At 47.9% G+C, this 22,727-nt stretch overlaps 1 protein-coding gene and 1 non-coding gene across 3 annotated transcripts in view; both read left to right on the top strand.

The window, feature by feature from the left end:
* The window catches only part of HSPD1 (heat shock protein family D (Hsp60) member 1), a 451,411-nt gene that overhangs the window by 225,361 nt on the left and 203,323 nt on the right, over positions 1-22,727 (top strand). The window lies entirely within an intron of this gene.
* LOC134946834 (U5 spliceosomal RNA) lies at positions 13,777-13,891 on the top strand. The gene has a single exon (XR_010182417.1). It is a non-coding gene; the product is annotated as a U5 spliceosomal RNA (small nuclear RNA).

Here is a 22,727-nt window from a genome sequence, read left to right as displayed (position 1 = left end):
TGAAAATAAGAAAGCCTCGCTAACCTTCCCTGTGTTAAGAGCTGAATGCTATATTTGAAAAAGCATGTGTAAACCCGGAAAAGAAGTTTCAGATCCCTAAGAGGATTCTGGTGGCTTCCTTTCCCTGAGGAGGATAGGAAAAGGTAGGAAAACCCGCCGATTTGTTGACTCATCTGTGTCCAGACTCTCAATAAAGGTGATTTTTACCTGTACTGGGATCAAAGAGCCTTAAAGGAGCTGGCAGATAGGAAAATGTATAATACACTTAAATCAATGTATAGTGCTTCGGGGGGCCATATTACGTCACACTATTGCTAGCGCATGGATTTCAAAGGCAATAGTGAAGTGGTTGGCTACCTTACTTGAGGATTGGGATACAATGGATAGGGATGAAGTTGCATTGTATTTACACAACATCCGTGATTCTGCAGGTTTTCTGGTAGAATCCATGAAAGACCTGGGTTCCATGGCTGCGGGAATTTCTTCCATGTCTTTTTCAGCTCGTCGGGGACTGTGGCTCCGCCAGTGGTCCGCCGACGCGGAATCCAGATGAAGTGTGGAGTCGCTACCCTATACAGGTCAGGCTCTCTGGGGAAGCTCTAGACGCGTGGATTTCCACCACTACAACAGGTAAGTCTCCGATTCTTCCCTCAGCAGCACCTGCTTCGAAGAAATCCTTTCCCTCAGCTACGAAGCAGTCCTTTCGGCTCAACAAGCCTAGAAAGGCCAGATCATCCAATACCTTCTTTAGGGAAGGTAGGGTTAAGTCCAAGAAACCTGCTGCTGCAGGTTCCCAGGAACAAAAGCCTGCCTCAGGTACCCCAAAGTCCTCCGCATGATGGTGGACGGGATGGTGGGGCTTGTGGGAGCGAGACTCAGATATTTCTGTCATGTCTGGGTATCGTCCGGCCTGGATCCCTGGGTAGTAGATATTGTCTCAGGGATACAGGCTGGAATTTCAAAGTCACCCTCCTCATCGTTTTTTCAAGTCGGGCTTACCAACTCTGTTGGAGGACAGCACAGTGCTTCAAGACACTGTCCAAAAGCTGGTGGATGCACATGTCATTGTGCTGGTGCCGCTTCACATGCTGAGAAAGAGATTACTATTCTAACCTTTTCGTGGTACCGAAACCGGATGGTTCGTACAGGCCCATTCTGAACCTAAAATCATTGAACCCCTTTCTAAGGGAGGCAAGTTCAAAATGGAGTCTCTCAGGGCAGTGATATCAGGTCTGGAAGAGGGGGAATTCCTGGTATCCCTAGATATCAAGGATGCGTACCTTCGCTTTTCCGATTTTGCTGCCGCATCAGGCTTATCTCCGCTTCGCATTGCTGGACTGTCATTTCCAGTTCCAGGCCCTGCCATTCGGCCTCTCTACAGCACCGAGGGTGTTTACCATGATGGCGGAAATTATGAACATCATTCCTTATCTGGACGATCTCCTGATAAAGACATCGTCCAAGGAGACGCTGCGGCAGTCCATTGTTCTCACAACACAACTGCTCCAGAGTCACGGGTGGATTCTGAATTTTCCAAAGTCACATTTGGAACCAACCCAGAGATTATCATTTCTGGGAATGATCCTGGATACGGAAGTGCAGCAGGTGTTTCTTCCGCGGGACAAGGTGTTGGTGATCCAATCCATGGTCCGAGATGTCTTGAAGCCACCCTGGGTGTCTGTTTATCAATGCATTCGCCTATTGTTAAAGATGGTGGCCTCCTATGAGTCGCTCCAGTACGGGAAGTTCCATGCTCTGCCCTTCCAACTGGATCTCCTGGACATGTGACCGGGATCTCACCTCCACATGCATCAGAGAATTCGTCTGTCGCCAAGGGCAAGGATTTCTCTCCTCTGGCTCAGATTGCCTCACCTCCTAGAAGGCTGCAGGTTTTGGGATTCAGGACTGAGTCCTGCTAACAATGGCTACGAGCTTCCGGGGCTTGGGCGCAGTCACTCAGGGAGTAACCTTCCAAGGACGATGGTCAAGGCTGGAAGCCGGCCTGCCCATCAACATCCTGGAACTAAGAGCCGTCTACAACGGTCTTCTTCAGGTGGCCTCTCTTCTGAGAAATCGGGCCATCTAAGTGCAGTCGTACAACGTAACACCAGTGGCTTACATAAACTTGACAGGGCGGAACGAAGAGTAGGGCGGCAATGTTAGAATTGTCAAGGATACTCCTATGGACAGAAAAACGCGTTGGCGCTGTCTGCCATCTTCATTCCGGGAGTAGACAACTGGGACGCAGACTTCATCAGCAGACACGATCTCCATCCAGGTGAGTTGGGACTCCGGGCCTTATTCTGAGTTGATCGCAGCAGCAAATTTGTTTGCAGTTGAGCAAAACCATGTGCACTGCAGGGGGGAAAGATATAAAATGTGCAACTGTTAAACTTGCTGCTGCGATCAACTCAAATTACCCCCTCCATCCGGAATTTTTCAGGGAAATAACAGATCTTTGGGGATTGCCCCAAATAGACATGATGGCCTCTCGTCTCAACAAGACGCATCGGCATTATTGTTCCAGGTCGAGGTACCCACAGGCAGTGGCAGTGGACGCTCTGTCTCAGTGGGTGTTCCAGTCAGTGTACGTGTTTTCACCACTCATCCCAAGAATCCTAAAGCTCATAAGGAGAACAAGGGTTCAAGTGATCCTCATAGCCCCAGATTGGGCCAAGAAGGGCTTGGTACACGGACCTTCTGAATCTACTGCAAGAAGAGCTGAGGCCTCTTCCTCTTCGGGAGGACCTGCTGCAGCAGGGACCGTTCGCCTATCAAGACTTAGCGCGGCTACGTTTGACGGCATGGAAGTTGAGCCCCTGATTCTTGCTCAGAAGGGCATTCCGAAGAAAGTTATTCCTACCCTCATACAGGCTAGAAAAGGGGTAACGTCAAAATATTACTATCGTATTTTGAAGAAATATGTTTCTTGATGTGAGTCCAAGAAGTTTCCTGCGGTGGAGTTTCAACTGGGACGTTTCCTCCTCTTCCTGCAAGCAGGTGTGGATATGGGTCTGAGGTTGGGATCTGTGAAGGTCCAGATTTCAGCCTTATCCATTTTCTTTTAAAAGCAATTGGCTGCCCTCCCTGAGGTTGACCTTTTTTGAAGGGAGTTCTGCATATCTAACCTGCCTTTGTACCGCCTACGCCGCCATGGGACTTTAACGTGGTGTTGCAGTTCCTCCAGTCGGTTGGTTTGAGCCTCTACAGGAGGTGGAGCTCAAATTTCTTACATGGAAGGCGGTCACTTTGTTGGCCTTGGCTTCTGCTAGACGTGTCTCCGAGCTGGGTGCTTTATCCTGTAAAAGCCCTTACTTGATCTTCCACGAAGATAGAGCTGAGCTCTGGACTCGTCAGCCATTCCTTCCAAAGGTTGTGTCGGCATTTCATATCAACCAACCTATTGTGGTGACAGTGGCTACTGACTCCTCAATTTCTTCAAAGTCCTTGGATGTCGTGAGGGCTCTGAAGATTTATGTGAAGAGAACTTCTCGTCACAGGAAGTCGGACTCTGTTTGTCCTATATGATCCAAAGAAAATTGGGTGTCCTGCTTCTAAGCAGACTATTTATCGCTGGATTAGGTTCACTATCCAGCACGCTTATTCTACAGAATAACTGTCGTGTCCAAAATCTGTTAAGACTCGCTCTACTCGTAAGGTGGGGTCTTCCTGGGCGGCTGCCCGGGATGTCTCGGCAGTACGACTTTGCCGAGCTGCAACTAAGTCTGGGTCGAACACGTTTGCAAAGTTTTACAAGTTCTATACTTTGGCCTCTGATGATCTGAAGTTCAGTCAATCAATTCTGCAGGAGCCTCCGCGCTCTCCCTCCCATTCTGGGAGCTTTGGTACATCCCCATGGTACTAATGTGGACCCCAGCATCCTCTAGGACCTAAGAGAAAATAGGATTTTGGTACCTACCGGTAAATCCTTTTCTCGTAGTCCGTAGAGGATGCTGGGCGCCCGCTCAGCGCTTCGTTTTCCTGCAATTGTTATTTGGTTCAGTACAACTTCGTTTTAATTGAGTACTGCACTGTTACTTGGCAAGTAATGTTTCAGCTGTTGAGTTGTTCAAGCTAGTTCTCTTGACGTGCCTTGTATGTGTGAGCTGGTATGAATCTCACCACTATCTGTGTATAATAATTCTCTCGAAGTATGTTGTCTCCTCTGGCACAGTTTCTAGACTGAGTCTGATAGGAGAGGCATAGAGGCAGGAGCTAGCCCACACTCTCAAACTCTTAAAGTGCCAATGGCACCTGGTGGACCAATCTATACCCCATGGTACTAATGTGGACCCCAGCATCCTCTGCGTACTACAATCCTATTTTTGCTTAGCCAGAATCTTCAGAATAGACTGTCATACTAGTGCATGGTGGAGGGTGGTATGAACAGGGTAAGTGAAATTCCTTAAGAAATATATGTATATATAGAAATTATCCAGCGCCAGGTGATATTTAAATACCTGCCGCCTCTCAAGTGGGTAATTTCTTCCCACTAATGATAGAACTAGAAACAAAATTTTCCCCACAAATTCCTTAAGAGCTTGCAGAGCCTCAGGTTGTCCTTACATCGGAAGATGAAAAACCCTTTAAGATTGTCTAATACAAACTGTATGAACCTCCAAAACTTACCCCATTGACTGACTTAATCTGAAATATGAGAGGCTGTTACTACCATCCCGAATTAATTTTACCACTTGACCATACTCCAGCCATATCCCCATTCCTGTATTTGTTTTTTTTTTTTACAGCACATCAAGCGGCAATCCTTTATGACCTGTTTGCAGCAGATTGGGTGCTTTCAACAAATATCTCATTAAGACTTTTAAGGCCAAAGTGTTAAAAATTATCTATTTGGGGCAATCTGTTTTACTTTGCGTGACTGGATGCACCTTGCGGCACCAGGCAGTCAGATTTGGTTTGATACCACTAAACTTGTGTTTTTAGGGGATTTCCTCGTACAGTCATTAACTGTGCAGTGAGCGGCTAGCATGCTGCCACCAGGCGCCTACGATCTGCACCTGGAACTGCATACTTTCAGACAGGCTCCTACACTGGCACTTGAAACCGCCTACTTCAGAGTATGGTGGACACGCTGCTGCAACACTGACTTTCAACAATGACTATTGTACAGGTCTTGTCGGTGTCAAAGTACTAACTGACTCCTCCTGTCCCCTCACCATGGGGGTCTGAGGTAGCTGGCAGGGAGCTTGAGCTTAGATGCTGGGTTCCATCTAGGATAGCTTGGAAACTGAATAGCATTTTTCGTATTTCCGTTGGTCCCAGGATACATATGCAGTAATATTAAAGCAAAAATGTTTTTCTCTATCGTCCTTGTGGATGCTGGGGTTCCTGAAAGGACCATGGGGAATAGCGGCTCCGCAGGAGACAGGGCACAAAAAGTAAAGCTTTCCGATCAGGTGGTGTGCACTGGCTCCTCCCCCTATGACCCTCCTCCAGACTCCAGTTAGATTTTTGTGCCCGGCCGAGAAGGGTGCAATCTAGGTGGCTCTCCTAAAGAGCTGCTTAGAGAAAGTTTAGCTTAGGTTTTTTATTTTACAGTGAGTCCTGCTGGCAACAGGATCACTGCAACGAGGGACTTAGGGGAGAAGGAGTGAACTCACCTGCGTGCAGGATGGATTGGCTTCTTGGCTACTGGACATCAGCTCCAGAGGGACGATCACAGGTACAGCCTGGATGGTCACCGGAGCCGCGCCGCCGGCCCCCTTGCAGATGCTGAAGTAAGAAGAGGTCCAGAATCGGCGGCTGAAGACTCCTGCAGTCTTCTAAAGGTAGCGCACAGCACTGCAGCTGTGCGCCATTTTCCTCTCAGCACACTTCACACGGCAGTCACTGAGGGTGCAGGGCGCTGGGAGGGGGGCGCCCTGGGAGGCAAATGAAAACCTTTTTTGGCGAAAAATACCTCACATATAGCCCCCAGAGGCTATATGGAGATATTTAACCCCTGCCAAGATTCACTAAATAGCGGGAGACGAGCCCGCCGAAAAAGGGGCGGGGCCTATCTCCTCAGCACACAGCGCCATTTTCTCTCACAGAAAGCCTGGAGAGAAGGCTCCCAGGCTCTCCCCTGCACTGCACTACAGAAACAGGGTTAAAACAGAGAGGGGGGGCACTGATTTTGGCGATATTGAGATATATATAAAGATGCTATAAGGGAAAACACTTATATAAGGTTGTCCCTATATAATTATAGCGTTTTGGTGTGTGCTGGCAAACTCTCCCTCTGTCTCCCCAAAGGGCTAGTGTGGGTCCTGTCCTCTGTCAGAGCATTCCCGGTGTGTGTGCTGTGTGTCGGTACGTGTGTGTCGACATGTATGAGGACGATGTTGGTGAGGAGGCGGAGAAATTGCCTGTAATGGTGATGTCACTCTCTAGGGAGTCGACACCGGAATGGATGGCTTATTTAGGGAATTACGTGAGAATGTCAACACGCTGCAAGGTCGGTTGACGACGTGAGACGGCCGACAAACTATTAGTACCGGTCCAGGCGTCTCAGAAACACCGTCAGGGGCGTTAAAAACGCCCATTTACCTCAGTCGGTCGACACAGACACAGACACGGACACTGAATCCAGTGTCGACGGTGAATAAACAAACGTATTTCTCATTAGGGCCACACGTTAAGGGCAATGAAGGAGGTGTTGCATATTTCTGATACTACAAGTACCACAAAAAAGGGTATTATGTGGGAGTGAAAAAACTACCTGTAGTTTTTCCTGAATCAGATAAAATAAAATGAAATGTGTGATGATGCGTGGGGTTACCCCGATAGCAAATATTGGCGTTATACCCTTTCCCGCCAGAAATTAGGGCGCGTTGGGAAACACCCCTTAGGGTGATAAGGCGCTCACACGCTTATCAAGTGGCGTTACCGTCTCCAGATACGGCCGCCCTCAAGGAGCCAGCTGATAGGAAGCTGGAAAGATATCCTAAAAAGTATATACACACATACGGTGGTTATACTGCGACCAGCGATCGCCATCAGCCTGGAGATGCAGTGCTGGGTTGGCTTGGTCGGATTCCCTGACTGAAAATATTTTATTCATATAGAGCATTTAATAGGATGCATTCTATATATATGTACGTGAGATGCACAGAGGGATATTTGCTCTCTGGCATCAAGATAAGTACGTTGTCCATATCACCCAGAAGATGTCATGGACACGACAGTGGTCAGGTGATACAGATCCCATACGGCACATGGAAGTATTGCCGTATAAAGGGAAGGAGTTAGTTGGGGTCGGTCCATCGGACCTGGGGACCACGGCAACAGCTGGGAAATCCAACCTTTTTACCCCAAGTTACATCTCAGCTGAAAAAGACACCGTCTTTTCAGCCTCAATCCTTCCTTTCCCATGAGGGCATGCAGGCAAAAGGCCAGTCATATCTGCCCAGACATAGAGGTAAGGGAAGTAGACTGCAGCAGGCAGCCCCTTCCCAGGAAAAGAAGCCCTCCACCGCGTCTGCCAAGTCCTCAGCATGACGCTTGGGCCATGCAAGCGGACTCAAGGTGGGGGGGTAGTCTCAAGAGTCTCAGCGCGCAGTGGGATCACTCGCAGGTTGACCCCTAGATAGTACAAGTATTATCCCAGGGGTACAGATTGGAGAGTCGAGACATCTTCTCCTCGCAGGTTTCTGAAGTCTGCTTTACCAACGGCTCCCTCCGACAGGGAGGCAGCATTGGAAACAATTCACAAGCTGTATATCCAGCAGGTGATAATCAAAGTACCCCTCCTACAACAAGGAAAAGGGTATTATTTTTCCACACTATATTGTGGTACTGACGCCAGACGGCTTGGTGAGACATAGTCTAAACTGAAATCTTTGAACACTTACATAAAAGGTTCAAATCGAGATGGAGTCACTCAGAGCAGTGATAGCGAACCGGAAAAAAGGGGACTATATGGTGTCCCTGGACATCAAGGATTACCTCCATGTCCAAATTTGCCCTTCTCAACAAGGGTACCTCTGGTTCGTGGTACAGAACTGTCAATATCAGTTTCAGACGATGCCGTTTGAATTATCCACGGCACCCCGGGCCTTTTACCAAGGTAATGGCCGAAAAGATGTTTCTTCAAAGAAAAAAGGCATCTAAATTATCCCTTACTTGGACGATATCCTGAAAAGGGCAAGTTCCAGAGAACAGTTGGAGGTCGGAAGAGCACTATCTAAAGTAGTTCTACGACAGCACGACTGGATTCTAAATATTCCAAGAATCGCAGCTGTTTTCCGACGATACGTCTGCTGTTCCTAGGAATGATTCTGGGCATAGTCCAGAAAAAGGTGTTCCTCCGGGAGGAAAAAGCCAAGGAGTTATTCGACCTAGTCAGAAACCTCCTAAAACCAGGCCAAGTATCAGTGCATCAATGCACAGGAGTCCTGGGAAAAATGGTGGCTTCTTACGAAGCGATTCCATTCGGCAGATCTCAGGGGATTTGCTGGACGAATGGTCCGGATCGCATTTTCAGATGCATCAGCGGATAATCCTGTCTCCAAGGACAAGGGTGTCTCTTCTGTGGGGGCTGCAGAGTGCTCATCTTTTAGAGGGCAGCACACTCAGCATTCAGGACTGTGTTCTGGGGACCACGGATACCAGCCTGAGAGGCTGGGGAGTAGTCACACAGGGAAAAAATTTCCAAGGAAGTGTGGTCAAGTCTGGAGACTTCTCTCCACATGAATATACTGGAGCTAAGGGCAATTTACAATGCTCTGAGCCTAGGAAGACTCCTGCTTCAAAGTCAACCGGTGCTGATCCAGTAGGACATCATCATGGCGGTCGCCCACGTTATCAGACGGGGCGACACAAGAAGCAGGAGGGCAATGACAGCAAGGATTCTTCGCTGGGCGGAAAATCATGTGATAACACTGTCAGCAGTGTTCATTCCGGGAGTGGGCAACTGGGAAGATTTCCTCAGCATAAATGAATTCCACCCGGAAAAGTGGAAACTTAATCTGGAAGTTTCCACATGATTGTAAACCGTTGGGAAAGACCAAAGGTGGTTATGATGGCGTCCCACCTGAAGCGCCAGGTCAAGAGACACTCAGGCAATAGCTGGGACGCTCTGGTAACACCGTCGGTGTACCAGTCGGTGTATGTGTTCCATCCTCTGCTTTTCATACCCAATGTATTGAAAATGATAGGAAGGAGAGGAGTAAGAACTATACTCGTGGCTCCGGTTTGGCCAAGAAGGACTTGGTTCCCGGAACTTCAAGAGATACTAAGAAGGGTCTTGATTCGGCAAGAACCGTGTCTGTTCCGGGACTTACCGCAGCTGCGTTGACGCCAAGGCGGGTGAACGCCGGATCCTAAGGGAAAGAGGCATTCCGGAAGAGGTCATCCCTACCCTGGTCAGAGCCAGGAAGGAGGTGACCGCACAACATTATCACCACTTAGGTGAAAATATGTGCCAGGGTGTGAGTCCAGGAAGGCTCCACGGAAGAATTTCAACTAGGTTAATTTCTACATTTCCTGCAAACAGGAGTGTCTATGGGTCTCAAATTGGGTCCATTAAGGTTCAAATTTCGGCCTGTTGATTTTCTTCCAGAAAGAAATTGGCTTCAGTTCCTGAAGTCCAGAAGTTGTTAAGGGAGTACTGCATATACAGCCCCTTTGATGTCTCCAGTGGCACTGGGCGATCTCAACGTAGTTTTGGGATTCCTAAAAAATCACATTGGTTTAAACAACTCAAATCTGTGGATTTGATATATCTCACATGGAAAATGACCATGCTGTTGGTCCTGGCCTCGGCCAGGCGAGTGTCAGAATTGGCGGCTTTATCTCACAAAGCCATATCTGATTGTCCATTCGGACAGAGCAAAGCTGCGGACTCGTCCCCAGTTTCTCCTTAAGGTGGTGTCAGCGTTTCACCTGAACCAGCTTATTGTGGTACCTGCGGCTACTAGGGACTTGGAGGACTCCAAGTTGCTGGATGTTATCAGGGCCCTGAAAATATAGTTCCAGGTTGGCTGGAGTCAGGAAATCTGACTTGCTGTTTATCCTGTATGCACCCAACAATGCTGGGTGCTTCTGCTTCTAAGCAGTCGATTGCTCGTGGGATTGGTAGCACAATTCAACTTGCACATTCTGTGGCAGGCCTGCCACAGTCTAAATCTGTTAAGGCCCATTCCACAAGGAAGGTGGGCTCATCTTGGGCGGCTGCCCGAGGGGTCTCGGCATTACAACTTTGCCGAGCTGCTACGTGGTCGGGGGAGAACACGTTTGTAAAATTCTACAAATTTGATACCCTGGCAAAAGAGGACCTGGAGTTCTCTCATTCGGTGCTGCAGAGTCATCCGCACTCTCCCGCCCGTTTGGGAGCTTTGGTATAATCCCCATGGTCCTTTCAGGAACCCCAGCATCCACAAGGACGATAGAGAAAATAAGAATTTACTTACCGATAATTCTATTTCTCGGAGTCCGTAGTGGATGCTGGGCGCCCATCCCAAGTGCGGATTATCTGCAATACTTGTACATAGTTATTGCTAACTAAATCGGGTTATTGTTGTTGTGAGCCATCTTTTCAGAGGCTCCGCTGTTATCATACTGTTAACTGGGTTCAGATCACAGGTTGTACAGTGTGATTGGTGTGGCTGGTATGAGTCTTACCCGGGATTCAAAATTCCTCCCTTATTGTGTACGCTCGTCCGGGCACAGTACCTAACTGGAGTCTGGAGGAGGGTCATAGGGGGAGGAGCCAGTGCACACCACCTGATCGGAAAGCTTTACTTTTTGTGCCCTGTCTCCTGCGGAGCCGCTATTCCCCATGGTCCTTTCAGGAACCCCAGCATCCACTACGGACTCCGAGAAATAGAATTATCGGTAAGTAAATTCTTATTATTGCTCATAAAACCTTTGAAATGACTAAGAACTGTCTCTAAGGGCACTAGTGCCCATTCACAGCATACATATGTTACAGTATTCTTTCTCAGATAATCAGAGGATATCTAAAGACACAAGGTACACATGCCTACTTTTGTATCCTGTTTTCTACTGCAGCAAGGCTGTGGAACACTGGGCTATGGGGATTGCAGGTAGACCGGAGTAGCTTGTACTTAAAATTTAAACTGTAGCTTTAAACTTATGCTCCTCTCTGCTGCAACCCCACAATACCAGCATTTATTTAAGTGCATGTGGAGTAAGGCACGTTTTCTGGGGCTGCTCTGCAGCCTTTTTGTAGCTTGGGGTCCACATTAGTACCATGGAGTATAGATGGGTCCCTTGGGAGCCATGGACACTTTAAGAGTTTTAGTGTGTGAGCTGGCTCCTCCCTATATGCCCTTCCTACCAGACTTAGTTTAGAAAATGTGCCCGGTGGAGCCGTTCACAGCTAGGGGAGCTCCTAGGAGTTATTTTAGTTTTATTATTTTATTAAAGAGTTAGTCACAGGGAGGCTGCTTGCAACAGCCTCCCTGCTTTGTGGGACTTAGGAAGGGGGGAGTAGGATCCAAACTTCTGAGGTTAATGGCTCCTGTCTCCGCTGACAGGACACTGAGCTCCTGAGGGTGTCAATCGCAAGCCCCCGGGGTGACCTCTTGCTCCCGCAGCACTGCCGCCACCCCTAACAGAGCCAGAAGACGTCGGTGGTGAGTAGGACACCGGTGCCCCTACAAGCAGGGAGCCAGTGAGAATGGCGGCATCAGGGTGGGAGCGCAGCACTGATGCTGGGCTCAGGAGGGCTCAGAGCTACAGTTGTGCGGCGCTGTGAGGGGCGCCCTGGGCCAGCACAATACCCTTACTCTTGTCACAGCAGCTATCAGGGACACTGCTGCTGCTAGCAACCATTACCTCAGGCCAGTATAATCTCTAGAAGTGTGGGAAGATGCGCCAATTTAGGGGTCGGAGCTTGTCCTCCGAGCGGATCCAGCACTCGCCAACGCTACAGAGACGCTGACGGGGAGCGCTGACCTTCCACATAAATCCAGCTATCCTGTGCGGTACCAGTGGGTTATAGAAGGGTAATGTTTAGTCACATTATTGTACTGTGTAGTCTATTGGGGCTATTCAGTCAGCGCTGGGCTTTTATTCTACTACTGCCTACTGGGGCGCTGTGTGCGCTGGCTCCTTAACTTCTCCAGAAGGTAGTTGGGGGAAACTGTCTGAAAATTTCCCTGTGTGTAGGTTATAGAGGGAGAGAGAGAGATATATATATATATATATATCTAATAGAGAGAGGTGTGTGTGTGTGTGTGTGTATGTGTGTATATATATATATATATATATATATATATATGTGTGTGTATATATATATATATATATATATATATATATATTTCTTTTTCATCCACTAGGGGTCACTGGAGTACTCTTGGGATATGGACGGCGTAGCAGAAACAACGGCACTGAATATTTAAATTTAGAACTCTCCACCCCTCCATATCCCAGAGTACCTCAGTGTTTTTTCTGTGCTCAAAGCACTAACATCGGCTTGTGGGAGTTCCCACACTTTGTGGAAGATTTTATTAATTTTTCATTTTTACTTTTTTCAAAAGCACATCCCTTCCCAGTTTCAGGAAAAACATGGGTCCGGGATAGTGCCGCTGCACGGGCAGCGCATGGCGTGTCGGTCCTCACAAAGAGCACCCTCACAGCCACAGGCAGCCCAATGCTCCTGCAACAGCTGGACGGAGCTTATACATAAAAGCCCCGTCGCAGCCATGACTGGATGACTGAAGAGCTGGACGGAGCTTACACATAGAAGCCCCGTCGCAGCCATGACTGGAGAGCTGGACGGAGCTTACACATAAGAAGCCCCGTCGCAGCCATGACTAAGATCACTGGAGAGATGGACGGAGCTTACACATAAGAAGCCCCGTCGCAGCCATGATCAGGGATACAAGCAAGGTAGGCTGGGGAACGGGGCGGTCAGCGCAGGCTGCCGCCCGCCACAGCCCCAGCCGCTACGTCTGCAAGCTCCATACAGCGCTACGTCCGCCCGTCCCAGCCGCTCCGTCCGGCCGCCCAGCGCCATACGGCCGCAGACGCTCCCTCAGTTCTCAGCACTAAGACGGTGATAAACGGGCCGCCGCTCCGTCCGGCCGCCCAGCACCATCCACCCGCAGATCAGTGCCAGCGCTAAGAGGCTGCAAGAAGGCCTCCCTGCAAGTCTTCCCGGGCTTCCCGCAGAGACACAGCGTTACAGGGGGGAAGAGGGGCGGTGGAATCGGGCGGATCACAGCGGCAAGGGTATGTAAAATACCTATATGAACAGCAGCACAGTGTATATGCAGCTATATATATGTGACAGGTATTTATAATGTATTGTAACCTGTCCTGTGAGTTTCACTGTATAATAGGCTATTGAGCCTATATTACTGTCTGTGATTATCACTGTATAATAGGCTATTGAGCCTAAATTAATGTTTGTGATTATCACTGTATAATAGGTTATTCAGCCTATATATTAATGTCTGTTATCACTGTATAATAGGTTAGTGAGCCTATATTATTGCTGTATAATAGGCTATTGAGCCTATATTAATGTCTGTAATTATATTCATAGAGCATGTGTTGTACCCTGCCTGTGATTATCACTGTATAATAGGCTATATTAACACGGAAACAATTGTAACTTGTTCTGTGATTATCAGGGTCAGCATGGCAAAGGGGCCATTTTAACCATGCTTCCTGTTGTTTTCCAGTTTGTAATTCTGGAACATTCCTGCCCTACATCTCTAAGCCACCAGAGGCGCAGGGGTGTTAGTGGGAATTTGGTTCGGGTTTCACATAAGCTGCCCATGTGAACTGCTTTTCACATAAAGAATACTCTGGTTTGTCTTCAGATCGAATAAATCTTTCGCCTTTTACTAAAGATTTCCGTGGAGAGGAACAACCATGAGTTTCATATAATTTTTTGATGCCTGCCTACGGCTGGGCTTAATATGCTTTTCAGCAATAAAAATATATATAGGACACATAATAACTTCAATAAGTCGTGCAAGTGTCTGTCCGTTGCCTATTGTGGTGTCTGTCTGCATAGCGAGTAAGGCTCTAGCGCAGACTAAAAATAATTTTAAAGATCCTATGTTAAGCATTGGCAATTCAAATTAAAGGAGCGGTAACATCGGAGTCTCGGAAGTTACTCCGCCAGCTCTAACGAAGGACAGTCTTTCCAAAGGGCCAATTTCCCTTTGGGTACCAGGGTGTTTATTTAACTGGTCTTATAATTTAATGCACGATTCTATGTCAAATCTCACAGCGATAACTACGAGTGAGAAGGGTACATTAGACCAGCACTCAGATAGTGCGGGGTTTTTGACAACCATACATTGCTAAAACCTAGTGAGTCAATGTCTCCATTTTTACAGAGACTAAGTAGACTCTAACCACTATTTAATCGTTTCCACATCTAAATGACGCGATCCGCCATTGGTGAATTCGTCTGTGTCAAACATTATAAAGACCCAATATACATTTGGGTCACTAGACTCTATGTATGGAAACAATGACGATCACTGTTAATGAGAAGCTGCAGAGTATATCTGTAAAGCTTCTGCTAACGCCGGTTACTTCGATTCTCACTTTTCATCGTCGCTAGTTTCAGCACGACAAGGCCAGAGCTTGTTTGGTCCTAAATTTGATATTCAGCCATTACCGCATCCAGTATCAAAACGGAAATACTTGTGCCGGCGTTTAATCCCTTTAGACTTCAGTTTTTTCAAGGCGGTGGTACAAAAACAGTCACGCCTTGTAACGACAGGACGCTACAGTCAACAAGCCAGTGGCTTGACGACCTATTAGGCCATCTCCATTTTCCAATGTGGAAGCGCGTCTTTACACGTTACATTTGCGGGGTTTCCAGACATCAACTCATGGATGTCTCCGCTATTTACAGATTAAAGGACAAGACTGCCTCTGTCGAACGGTTTGGCAGGTTGCCATTTAGTCTCTGCTGGTTTCAGCTGTTTTTATTTCCAGGCATAGTACACCAACAGTCAGGGTTACTTATTCCCCTCTGTTTGGGGTAACAAAACCAGACAGCTCCGTCGCAGTCTCAATCAGCAAGTCACTTACTGCAGTTTGAAAATGGATTTTCTGCGGTTAGTATTTGCATATTTGGAGCCACAAAATTGCATAATTGCACTTGATCTTCACAATGCGTATTTACCCATTCCGGTTTGGTCATCACAGGTTCTAGCGTTTGCAAAACGCCACAACCATTAACCATTTCAGGTTCTACCATTTGGCTTCTTGTCAACGCCTCGGGTATTTACCAAAGTGATGTTGGTGAGGATAGCTCATCTCAGAGCCCTGCCAGTGACAATCGTTCCATACTTAAACGATCTGCTCATAAGAACTCTGTCTCAACAGAGTTCCTCTTACTTGCGCTACTAATGTATACTACGGTGGCAGGTCAAGTTCAAAAACAATCGCATCTAATTCCGTCTGAACGACGTCAATTCCTAGGTAAGATTATAAATACGGTAAATCACAGACATTTACCTACTACACCAGCAAGAACAAATATACCATCTAGTAATTAGTGCAAAAGCCACGCACACTAGCGGTACATTAGTGTATTCGCCTGTTAGGAATAATGATGTGTTTTCAAAGCGCTTTAGTTCGCCGGGCTTCACTCGCGTTTCCCACAGGGGGGCGAGGGTGTATATACTCTGGACGAGAGTCTCAGAGGTTCAGGAGTTGTAGTTAAAAAAGGTCAGCGACAGGGGTTCTAAAGCGGATCACGACAAATTGCTGTCTATAAATGTCCTGGAACTCCGTGCAATTTACAATGCACTACATGCTTCGCTTTCAGTCTGACCAAGTGCAGTCAGACAACGCAACGGGAGTTGCATACACAACAACCAGGGAGGACCAAGAAGCCGCATGGCAATGCGGCAGGTAGCTCGAATCCTCAATTGCCCAGAACACCATTATGTGATGTTGTCGACGGGGTTCATTCCGCTAGTGGACATCTGTTAGACAGATGATCTCACCCGTCGGGATTTATATCCTGAAAACTGGGCATTAAATCCAGAGGTGTTTCATATGTGAATCCACAGGTGGGGTTACCCTCAGGTATACATGAGGGCATCTCGCCACAATTACAAATGCTCAGTATGTGTACAGAACGACAGATCACAAGGGCAGTGGCGGTGGAGGTTCTCACATTCGTGTGGTCATACATCCTCGTGTATCTGGCTCCACCATTTTCCGCTGCTCTCTCCGTTGCTAAAACGGATCATAAGACAGTTCGTCACAGTCATACTAGTGATATCTCATGGGTTTCGGAGAGCTTGCTTCTCGAATCTCCAAGGAATACTTGCACACGATCTTGGCCCGCTCATAATACGTCCAACCTGTTACAACAGGGACCGTTCTTTTACCCCTATTTCTCTAACGTCTTAGTGGATGCTGGGACTCCGTCAGGACCATGGGGAATAGCGGGCTCCGCAGGAGACAGGGCACATCTAAAAAAGCTTTTAGGTCACATGGTGCGTACTGGCTCCTCCCCCTATGACCCTCCTCCAAGCCTCAGTTAGGTTTTTGTGCCCGTCCGAGAGGGTGCAATCTAGGTGGCTCTCCTAAAGAGCTGTTTAGAAAAGTTTTTTTTTAGGTTTCAATCTCAGTGATTCCTGCTGGCAACAGGATCACTGCATCGAGGGACTTAGGGGAGAGATTTCCAACTCCCCTGCGTGCAGGATGGATTGGAGTCTTAGGCTACTGGACACTTAGCTCCAGAGGGAGTCGGAACACAGGTCAGCCTGGGGTTCGTCCCGGAGCCGCGCCGCCGATCCCCCTTACAGACGCTGAAGAGACGGCAGAACGGAGGTCCGGAAAGCAGGCGGCAGAAGACTCCTCAGTCTTCTTGAAGGTAGCGCACAGCACGGCAGCTGTGCGCCATTGTTGTCACACGGCTCACTGACTCAGTCACGGAGGGTGCAGGGCGCTGCTGGGGGCGCCCTGGGCAGCAATATAATTACCTTTAGTGGCAAAATAAATACATCACATATAGCCATTAAGGCTATATGTATGTATTTTAACCCAGGCCAGTTTCTTAAAAACCGGGGAAAAGCCCGCCGAAAAAGGGGCGGAGCTTATTCTCCTCAGCACTCAGCGCCATTTTCCTGCTCAGCTCCGCTGGTGAGGAAGGCTCCCAGGTCTCTCCCCTGCACTGCACTACAGAAACAGGGTAACAAAGAGAAGGGGGGCATAAATTGGCGATATTTATATATTAAGAGCGCATATATAGTAAACAACACCTTCTAGGGTTGTTTATATACATTTATAGCGCTTTTGGTGTGTGCTGGCAAACTCTCCCTCTGTCTCCCCAAAGGGCTAGGGGGTCCTGTCTTCGATTAGAGCATTCCCTGTGTGGCTGCTGTGTGTCGGTACGTGTGTGTCGACATGTATGAGGACGATGTTGGTGTGGAGGCAGAGCAATTGCCGATGATGGTAATGTCACCCCCTAGGGAGTCGACACCGGAATGGATGGCTTTAGTTATGGAATTACGTGATAATGTCAGCACATTACAAAAGTCAGTTGACGAAATAAGACGCCCGGCAAACCAGTTAGTACCGGTTCAGGCGTCTCAGACACCGTCAGGGGCTGTAAAACGTCCTTTACCTCAGTCAGTCGACACGGGTACCGACACAGATGAATCTAGTGTCGACGGTGAAGAAACAAACGTATTTTCCAATAGGGCCACACGTTATATGATCACGGCAATGAAGGAGGCTTTGCAGATCTCTGATACTGCTGGTACCTCAAAAAGGGGTATTATGTGGGGGGTGAAAAAACTACCTGTATTTTTTCCAGAATCAGAGGAATTGAATGACGTGTGTGATGAAGCGTGGGTTAACCCCGATAGAAAACTGCTAATTTCCAAGAAGTTATTGGCATTATACCCTTTCCCACCAGAGGTTAGGGCGCGCTGGGAAACACCCCCTAGGGTGGATAAGGCGCTCACACGTTTATCAAAGCAAGTGGCGTTGCCGTCTCCTGATACGGCCGCCCTCAAGGATCCAGCAGATAGGAGGCTGGAAACTACACTGAAGAGTATATACACACATACTGGTGTTATACTGCGACCGGCAATAGCCTCAGCCTGGATGTGCAGTGCTGGGGTAGTGTGGTTGGATTCTCTGACTGAAAATATTGATACCCTGGATAGGGACAGTATTTTATTGACTCTAGAGCAATTAAAGGATGCTTTCCTTTATATGCGAGATGCTCAGAGGGATGTTTGTACTCTAGCATCAAGAGTAAGCGCGATGTCCATATCTGCCAGAAGAAGTTTATGGACGCGACAGTGGTCAGGTGATGCGGATTCCAAGAGGCATATGGAAGTATTGCCATATAAAGGAGAGGAATTGTTTGGGGTCGGTCTTTCGGACCTGGTGGCCACGGCAACTGCCGGCAAATCCACTTTTTTACCTCAGACCCCCTCCCAACAGAAAAAGACACCGTCTTTTCAGCCGCAGTCCTTTCGCTCCTATAAAAAGCGACCAAAAGGACAGTCTTATCTGCCGCGAGGCAGAGGAAAGGGTAAGAAAGGGCAGCAAGCAGCCCCTGCCCAGGAACAGAAGCCCGCCCCGGCTTCTACAAAGCCATCAGCATGACGCTGGGGCTTTACAAGCGGACTCAGGAACGGTGGGGGGTCGACTCAAGATTTTCAGCAATCAATGGGTTCACTCACAAGTGGACCCGTGGGTCCTGCAGATAGTATCTCAGGGTTACATGCTGGAGTTCGAAAGGTCTCCCCCTCGCCGGTTCCTAAAGTCTGCTTTACCAACGTCTCCCTCAGAAAGGACGTCGGTTTTGGAAGCCATTCACAAGCTGTATTCTCAGCAGGTGATAGTCAAGGTACCCCTCCTACAACAGGGAAAGGGGTATTATTCCACACTATTTGTGGTACCGAAACCGGACGGTTCGGTAAGGCCTATTCTAAATCTGAAATCCTTGAACCTGTACATAAAGAAATTCAAGTTCAAGATGGAGTCACTCAGAGCAGTGATAGCGAATCTGGAAGAAGGAGACTTCATGGTGTCCTTGGACATAAAAGATGCTTATCTACATGTCCCGATTTACCCCTCACACCAAGGGTATCTCAGGTTCGTGATACAAGACTGTCATTATCAGTTTCAAACGCTGCCGTTTGGGTTGTCCACGGCCCCTCGGGTCTTTACCAAGGTAATGACCGAAATGATGGTTCTTCTACGAAGAAAAGGCGTATTAATTATCCCTTACTTGGACGATCTCCTGATAAGGGCAAAGTCCAGAGAACAGCTGGAAGTCGGTGTAGCGCTAACACAAGTAGTGCTTCAGCAACACGGGTGGATTCTAAATCTTCCAAAATCTCAATTGACCCCGACAACACATCTGCTGTTCCTGGGCATGATTCTGGACACGGTTCAGAAAAAGGTATTTCTCCCGGAAGAGAAAGCAAGGGAGTTATCCGAACTTGTCAAGAACCTCCTAAAACCAGGAACTGTGTCAGTACATCAATGCACAAGAGTCCTGGGAAAGATGGTGGCTTCGTACGAAGCGATTCCATTCGGCAGATTCCATGCACGAACATTTCAGTGGGATCTGCTGGACAAATGGTCCGGATCGCATCTGCACATGCATCAGCGGATAACACTGTCACCGAGAACAAGGTTGTCTCTCCTGTGGTGGTTGCAGACTGCCCATCTGTTAGTGGGCCGCAGATTCGGCATACAGGACTGGGTCCTGGTGACTACGGATGCCAGCCTACGAGGTTGGGGAGCAGTCACAAAGGGAAGAAACTTCCAGGGCGTGTGGTCAAACCTGGAGACGTCTCTTCACATAAATATACTGGAGCTAAGAGCGATCTACAATGCTCTAAGCCTGGCAAAATCGCTGCTTCAGGGTCAGCCGGTGTTGATCCAGTCCGACAACATCACGGCAGTCGCCCACGTAAACCGACAAGGCGGCACGAGAAGCAGGAGTGCAATGGCAGAAGCTGCAAGGATTCTGCGCTGGGCGGAGAATCATGTCGTAGCACTGTCAGCAGTGTTCATCCCGGGAGTGGACAACTGGGAAGCAGATTTCCTCAGCAGACACGACCTTCACCCGGGAGAGTGGGGACTTCATCCAGAAGTTTTCCACATGATTGTGAACCGTTGGGAAAAACCAAAGGTGGACATGATGGCGTCTCGCCTCAACAAAAAATTGGACAGGTATTGCGCCAGGTCAAGAGACCCTCAGGCAATAGCTGTGGACGCTCTGGTAACACCGTGGGTGTACCAGTCAGTGTATGTGTTCCCTCCTCTGCCTCTCATACCAAAGGTACTGAGAATTATACGGAAAAGAGGAGTAAGAACAATACTGGTAGCTCCGGACTGGCCAAGAAGAACTTGGTATCCGGAACTTCAAGAGATGCTCACGGAGGATCCGTGGCCTCTACCTCTAAGAAGGGATCTGCTTCAGCAGGGACCTTGTATGTTCCAAGACTTACCGCGGCTGCGTTTGACGGCATGGCGGTTGAACGCCGGATTCTAAAAGAGAAGGGCATTCCTGAGGAAGTTATTCCTACTTTAATTAAAGCCAGGAAAGAAGTGACCGCACAACATTATCACCGCATTTGGAGAAAATATGTTGCGTGGTGTGAGGCCAAGAAGGCTCCAACGGAAGAATTTCAATTGGGTCGATTCTTACATTTCCTGCAAGCAGGATTGTCCATGGGCCTCAAATTGGGGTCCATTAAAGTTCAAATTTCGGCCTTATCAATTTTCTTCCAGAAGGAATTGGCGTCAGTGCCTGAAGTACAAACTTTTGTCAAAGGTGTACTACATATACAACCCCCAATAGTGCCTCCAGTGGCACCGTGGGATTTGAACGTGGTTCTAAATTTTCTCAAATCTCATTGGTTTGAGCCTTTAAAATCGGTAGATTTAAAATACCTTACATGGAAGGTAACCATGCTGTTGGCCCTGGCTTCAGCCAGGAGAGTTTCGGAGTTGGCAGCTTTGTCATACAAAAGCCCATATCTGATACTCCATTCGGACAGGGCAGAATTGAGGACACGTCCTCAATTTCTCCCTAAGGTGGTTTCGGCATTTCACTTGAACCAGCCTATTGTGGTGCCTGCGGCTACTAGCGACTTGGAGGACTCCAAGTTACTGGACGTTGTCAGAGCATTAAAAATATATATTTCAAGGACGGCTGGAGTCAGAAAATCTGACTCGTTGTTTACATTGTATGCACCCAACAAGTTGGGTGCTCCTGCGTCTAAACAGACGATTGCACATTGGATATGTAGTACAATCCAACTTGCACATTCTGTGGCAGGCCTGCCACAGCCTAAATCTGTAAAGGCCCATTCCACAAGGAAAGTGGGCTCATCCTGGGCGGCTGCCCGAGGAGTCTCGGCATTACAGCTTTGCCGAGCAGCTACGTGGTCAGGGGAGAACACGTTTGTAAAATTTTACAAATTTGATACTCTGGCTAAAGAGGACCTGGAGTTCTCTCATTCGGTGCTGCAGAGTCATCCGCACTCTCCCGCCCGTTTGGGAGCTTTGGTATAATCCCCATGGTCCTGACGGAGTCCCAGCATCCACTAGGACGTTAGAGAAAATAAGAATTTACTTACCGATAATTCTATTTCTCATAGTCCGTAGTGGATGCTGGGCGCCCATCCCAAGTGCGGATTGTCTGCAATGCTTGTACATAGTTATTGTTACAAAAATCGGGTTATTACTGTTGTTGTGAGCCATCTGTTCAGAGGCTACTTCGTTTGTGTTATCATACTGTTAACTGGGTTCAGATCACAAGTTGTACGGTGTGATTGGTGTGGCTGGTATGAGTCTTACCCGGGATTCAAGATCCTTCCTTATTGTGTACGCTCGTCCGGGCACAGTACCTAACTGAGGCTTGGAGGAGGGTCATAGGGGGAGGAGCCAGTACGCACCATGTGACCTAAAAGCTTTTTTAGATGTGCCCTGTCTCCTGCGGAGCCCGCTATTCCCCATGGTCCTGACGGAGTCCCAGCATCCACTACGGACTATGAGAAATAGAATTATCGGTAAGTAAATTCTTATTTTACCTATGTACCGCGGCTGCGGTTGACGGGGGGGGTTCAGACCGCCCTCTTAAGAAAAGAAATAGGGCATTACAGTATCGGTTATACCAACCATGTTACGAGCTAGGAAGCCGCTTACGGCAGCTCATTATTACAAAATTTGGTGTGCCTATATAGGTGGGTGTGAAGCTCGGAAGTTTCCGACATCATCTTTCAAGTTACCCGTATTCTGTTATTTTACAGACGGGGTGAGATGGAGAACTGAGTTTATCTGCACTGAGGGTGCAGGTATCTGTGTGGTCAAGTTATTTTCAAAGACGTTTGACTCTATTGCGTCGGTACACACCTTTTCTACAAGGTGTCATCAAATGCAGCCTCCATTTATCCCACCTACAGCGCCATGCGACTTGAGGCTGGGTTCAGATTTCTTACAGTTTTCATATTTTGAACCCTTACAACAAATGGGGATTAAGTTTCTCACTTGGAAAACGTTTTCTTCTAGCCTTAGCTTCGGCAAGGGTTTTGTTTTCATATTTGGGTGCCTTGTATTCCAAGCCACCGTATTTGAGTTTTCTCATTTCAAAGCAGAACTTCGGACGAATTCCGATTTCTTATTCTTCACATCAATAAACCAATAGTGGTTAAGTGTTGACAGCACATTCTAGAATTCTGAATGTGGTACACGCATTACACGTCTATATGTCCCGAACGTCTACAGTACGTAATACG

The sequence above is a fragment of the Pseudophryne corroboree genome, chromosome 7 (assembly GCF_028390025.1).
Source record: "Pseudophryne corroboree isolate aPseCor3 chromosome 7, aPseCor3.hap2, whole genome shotgun sequence".
Taxonomy (NCBI): Eukaryota; Metazoa; Chordata; class Amphibia; order Anura; family Myobatrachidae; genus Pseudophryne; species Pseudophryne corroboree.
This window is presented reverse-complemented; position numbering and strand designations above follow the sequence as displayed.